The sequence below is a fragment of the Humulus lupulus genome, chromosome 8 (genome assembly GCF_963169125.1).
Source record: "Humulus lupulus chromosome 8, drHumLupu1.1, whole genome shotgun sequence".
NCBI classification, from domain to species: Eukaryota; Viridiplantae; Streptophyta; class Magnoliopsida; order Rosales; family Cannabaceae; genus Humulus; species Humulus lupulus.
Genome location: NC_084800.1, coordinates 139,545,778 through 139,551,247, shown reverse-complemented (window position 1 = coordinate 139,551,247; position 5,470 = coordinate 139,545,778). Strand labels below are relative to the sequence as shown.

The window sequence follows — 5,470 nt, the reverse complement described above, 5'->3', positions numbered from 1 at the left end:
AGGTCCTGGGGATCAACTGGGATGCACACCTCGGAGGTTGAAATGGCCGAAGTCCTGGGCTCCGCCCCTGTGTCCCAGACGAGGGCCAGAGCTCGTGGAGGGGGTGGGGGCATATTGCTCCCCCCAGCAGCCGAAGGAATAGTTCCCACGACCTGGCTGGCTGGGGGCTGCTCCTTCTCCTTTGCAGGAGACTTAGTTGGGGTTCCGGCGGCTTTTTTCGACGTCCGAAGCTTCTTCATTTTTGGCCCAGAGGCCCCGGCTGAGGGGTTCCCCCCGGCGAACGCAGCTCGCAGACTCCCATCGGGCTGAGACATCTCTTCTGTCAAAACAAAGACATGGTTAGTACAAGAATTAACAGCCATTCAAAAACAAAGGGGGAAAAGGAGAAATTCAAGTATATATATATTTAAAGGGATCCTACCCCTCGAGCTAGAAGAAGAACCTATGGTTACGACCATCGACCCCGGAGCTCCTGCGGGAGAATCTAAGTCGATTATTTCCCGAGCTGGTGCAAGTTCTGGATCCGACTCTGGTTCCGGGCTAGATTCTTCTACATATTGCCTAAGCCCCGGAGCTACAGCACCCCTCCGGAGTGATGGCCATGACCGAAGGTTGGTCCCATACTCCTCAAATAAGATCGACCTAAAGGCTAAGGTGTTATCTACGACTACGGTACCCCTAGGTCGGCTATCTTGGTAATCCAGCACGAGCTGGTCGACACAGTTGAGCAGGGTTGTATCCAGGTCCGGATCACTTCGATGATGTTGGACGAGCTGTCTGGGATTGAACCTAGCTAGACGGGGGTCGTCAATGGCCCTATCTAAATTCCTAAACATGTAGGGGTTACCTTGGCCAGAAGGACCCGCGGCTGCTCCGGACCAGATCCTCTACTCGTCCGTTCTCTGGGCGACCTCCAGCGCCCGCTTCCTGTTCCTCACGAGGGGAACCTCGTCCTCCTCATCTTCGTCCCCCACGGCCTCCTCCACGATGGTAGGCTTGGTATCGCGAGATGGGGGAAGCGCCCGGGGCCTCCTTAGGTTCAGAGTCTGATTTGGGAAGATCAGCTTACAGGCCACCATCGTCTCGTCTGTTACGAGCACGCGGTAATCCTTCTCGCTGGGGGGCAAGCCCGCCAGTCTCTCGTACTGGGCCCCGAGGGTCACAGATTTCTCTATCCTCGCGAAGATAGCTGCAGGATTAATCTAAGTCAGAAAGGGAGACAAGAGGAGCTAAATGATACTTAACTTACGAGCTAAGGTTGAAAAGCACTTATGAGGACGATTGAAGTAGTGGAGCTCGCAGTTCCGGAACCCCGTCGACATAAAGAATTGATCTTTGAAGTCGTTGGGGTGACTAGGCAGCTCGATGACCGCTGCCATGTTACGGAACCGAGTTAAGTAATAAAACCCGTCGCCTCACCCCCACTGGTCTGGGCTGGCCTTGAGGCATAAAAAGTACAAAATATCTGCAGGAGTGGGGACCTCTTACTCTTGTTTCAAGAATAAGTACCTTAACCCCGCCAACAGCCGATAAGAGTTGGGGGGGAGCTGGAATGGGGCCAACTTCACGTAATTGAGGAAGTCAGCAAAATACTGATCCAACGGGAGGAAGGCCCCCGCCTTGAAATGCTCGTCGCTCCAGGCCGCGAATGCCTCGTCAAGCGGCGCGCAGCTCCGCTCGCCCTCTGCGGGAGGTCGGGCTATCACCGATGCTCTCCCCAGCCCGATGTTGTGGGAGAGGAATACTTTGTTGATCTTCGTCTGGTCGGTAATCTTTGAGACGATCCTCTCCGCCTGAAAGAACACGTTAGAAGCCACCTCGAGCTCCTGTTCCACCACTGGCCCGAAGTTGGGGATGGGAGATTCGGCCATCACCTCCTTTTCTTTGTCCTGACGGGAGGACGAGCTGCCTACAAGCTTCTTGGGAGCGGTCTTCTTTGGTCCCATCTGATTGCCTAACGAACAAAAAGAAGAAATTTTAGAAGGAGACTTAAAAATGGAGAACAATTTGTTTCCTTGACACGAGCTGAGGTAAGCCCAGCTCGTGGAGTGTGAGACCACGCGGTTATAAGAACACGCACCTATGCTCCCAACAAATCCTCAATTACTCGAAATTCATGTGTCAGGAGGGTCAGGTTAGAATTTTGCCTCGGAGGGAAAGTTCCAATAGGCATGAAAGGCAAAACCGCCTGTGAAGCGTGTCCCCTAAGCTACCCGGTTTTGCACCCAAAATACTGGATATTTTGAACTAATATCCCAAAAAAATCCTACCCAGAAATTTTCCCCAGAAAATGCATCCTGTAAACCATGCTCCTAAACGGTTTTCTATTGCAAAGATACCCTAACCTAAAAGGCTTTCACCCTTCATTCCCACAAAACCCAGCAAACCCTTGCATGTGGCTACAGTAAATATTTACCTGAGCTACAGTAAAAAATAATTTCGAAACATGCACAGTCAGGAGACTTACAGAGTGTTTGGCTGGGAAGTGGATGAGGATATCGACTAGGTTGGGGCTTCATCGGAGCAGTCGGTTCCAATGCTTCGAAGGAGTCTTTGCGCCTGAACTTCTTGAATGTTAGGAATGGCGGTCGGGAAGAAAAGGGTTTTTGTCTCTTGAAGATGAAGAGAGAAGAAAAGGAAATCTAAAAAATTTCAAATGAACGGGTGGCCCATGCGTAGGGTGGCCACCCCTTTTTATATGCGTGAAGGGTCACGTGAAGAGGGTCGTTGGATTGCCTTGATGTGGGATCCAAGGCCCTCCACTCGAAATATGAAACGACGGCTAGGCATAGGCTAGGCCATTAAATGCGGTTCTCGGAAGACGTACCGTCACCAACCACGATGTTCCACGTCTTCGGCGCCTGCGTAGAGTGTGGAATATGAAGAGTTTGTAGGGAAGCCTAAAAGCCCCTACTGTGGCCCTACACGACGTCGTGTACCACGAGCAGAGGCTTGGGGGGCAGATGTACGCCCTGATTTTCCCACGGGCTGATTAGCGAGCTGAGATACGGCCTAATCGTGACTACCACGTGGACGTCTCCAAGACCGGAGCTGCCATCATCAGGTACTGCCTCCTTAGCTCGGGGTAACCTAAGGGTTTGCCAAGATTTCTCAAGGACTGAGTCTGGACTCTGAAGGCCGCAAGTCGAGGTAAGCATCCAGCTCGTGGTACGAGCTGGAGTCGGAGGCTGCGACCTTTTATAAAGTCAACCACGCAAGGTAAACGTGCATATATCAGACATCACGTGTCTGATACACCCCTGACTTCTCGGACACGCAGCAGGAATGTGCATATTCAGACACCCACGATTGGGTTGGGCCGTGCGGCCCATTATCCCCTTACCTATTGATTTGACCACACTAATGTGTCAGGTTTAGGAATTAATCATGAATGTCACAGAGTTGACATGATAGGTAAGAAAGTCACGGGATGACCTTCTTACCAACTCCAAGGTGCCCTCTCCTATAAATATGGAGACCTTGGGAGTTAATAGAGGTTGGATTCTCGATTGTAAGAAATACCCTGTAATCAAATACCCAGTATATAGCAATAATACTGACTAGTGGAGTAGAAGGATTTTAACCTTTGAACCACTTAAAAAATGTATTTTGAGTCACCATTTCATTTTCTAAGATCATTTATCTGTTTTGGTTCAACCTAAGCACTAATCCATTTCTCTTCTTTTCTTAATTACCTGTTGGCGAAGAATCGCGTCAACAACTAGTTGATGGCAATTTTGCCTCCTAGTCTTCTATCTTATATTTTAGTTGATGGCACTTGTGCCTCCTAATTTTGTTATAATTTTATTTCTTTTATATCTTTGTTAGTTGACGGCACTTGTGCCTCCTAACATTTGTTGTAATTTTCTTTATTTATCTTGTTGTAATTTTTATTTTATTTAATTTCCGCAAGTTACTAGTTGATGGCAATTTTGCCTCCTAGCTAGTTGATGGCAATTTTGCCTCCTAGTCCTCTATCTGATGTTTGAGTTGATGGCACTTGTGCCTCCTAGTTTTTACCTTAATTTTGTATGGTTGATGGCATGTTATGCCTCCCTACTTTTGCCTAAATTTTAGTCTTATTTAATTTTTGCCTTATTTTTCTTTGTCTTCTATTATATTTTAGTGTAATATTGTGAAAAATACTTGAAAAAAAAAAAAAAGAAACCTAAATCTTGTCCTTTCACCATAAGCAATTTTTGCTTAAAGGAAATTTGAACAAAATTCTCAATCCGCCTCTACTAATTAACCTCGGGGAGTTGTTAGTAGTGCGCGAGTAAGTGGAATCAAATAGGCCTGGGGACAAATAAACCATAAGAATTATATTGTTGTGAAATCTCTAAAAATTCTAAGTATGCTCTGTGGTTGCGGTTTTAACTGATCTTCCACATCAGAAAATTGCTTGTTTGAGATTATCCTTGTTGCCTTGTGTTGTGAAAATTGTATGCATCTTTGGGAACGTAACTCTAAAAAACGATTAGTAAAAAGACGTTTATCTTTGTTTGAAATTGAAAGTGTTAGTAAAAATTTGAGCATCACGGAACCTATTGCTAATATTGTTGATGAAAATGCTGTGCCTAGAAAAACTTTGCTTGAATATTTTGCACCTATTTCATCTAATGCTCCTTCATGCATTGTTTTACCTACAACTTCTGCTACTCATTTTGAGCTTAAACCAGCAATCATTCAATTGTTTCCATCTTTTTATGGATTAGATAGAGAGGATCCTTATATGCATGTCAAAGATTTCTTAGAAATTTGCTCAACATTTAAATTTCAAAAAATTTCTGATGAGTCGGTCAAACTAAGATTGTTTCCTTTTTCATTAAAAGACAAATCAAAAGCTTGGTTAAATTCCCTTCCCACAGGGTCTATAACTACATGGGATCAACTTTATAATAAATTCTTACTGAATTTTTTTCCTATGTCTAAAACTGATAGTCTAAGGAGAGAAATCTCCGAGTTTTTTCAAAAAGATAATGAAGAGTTTTATGAATGTTGGGAAAGATTTAAAGATTTATTATTAAAATGTCCTCATCATGGTTTTGAAAAATGGAGACTTGTAAAATATTTTTATGATGGTTTGACTCCCTCTAATCGTCAAATGATTCAATCTATGCATACTGGAAAAATTTTAAAATTTCAAGGACAAGAGGCGTGGGACGCCCTTGAAGATTTATCTGTCAATTCACAACAATGGAATTATTTTGATCCTAGGTCAACTAATTCACCAAAAAGAGGAGGAAGGTATGAAGTAAAAGAAGAATTAGACTTAAGAACATCCTTAGACAAATTAGCGAGAAAAGTAGAAGCTTTAGCCATAAGCCAAACTATAAACTCTCCAATTCAACCAAGAAAAGATGTTTTTTCTATATGTTCTAGTCCTTGCCATAATGCCCAATCATGTCCTTCCTACCAAGAAGCCTTTTCTGAGGAGGTCAATGCTCTTCATTCTTATGGGAAACCAAAT

General features: G+C 44.8%; 1 non-coding gene across 1 annotated transcript; it reads right to left on the bottom strand.

Annotated features, from left to right (window-relative positions):
* Window positions 1–4,939: 4,939 nt before the first annotated feature.
* Window positions 4,940–5,046, bottom strand: LOC133798843 (small nucleolar RNA R71). Its single transcript, XR_009876060.1, has one exon. It is a non-coding gene; the product is annotated as a small nucleolar RNA R71 (small nucleolar RNA).
* Window positions 5,047–5,470: the final 424 nt, after the last annotated feature.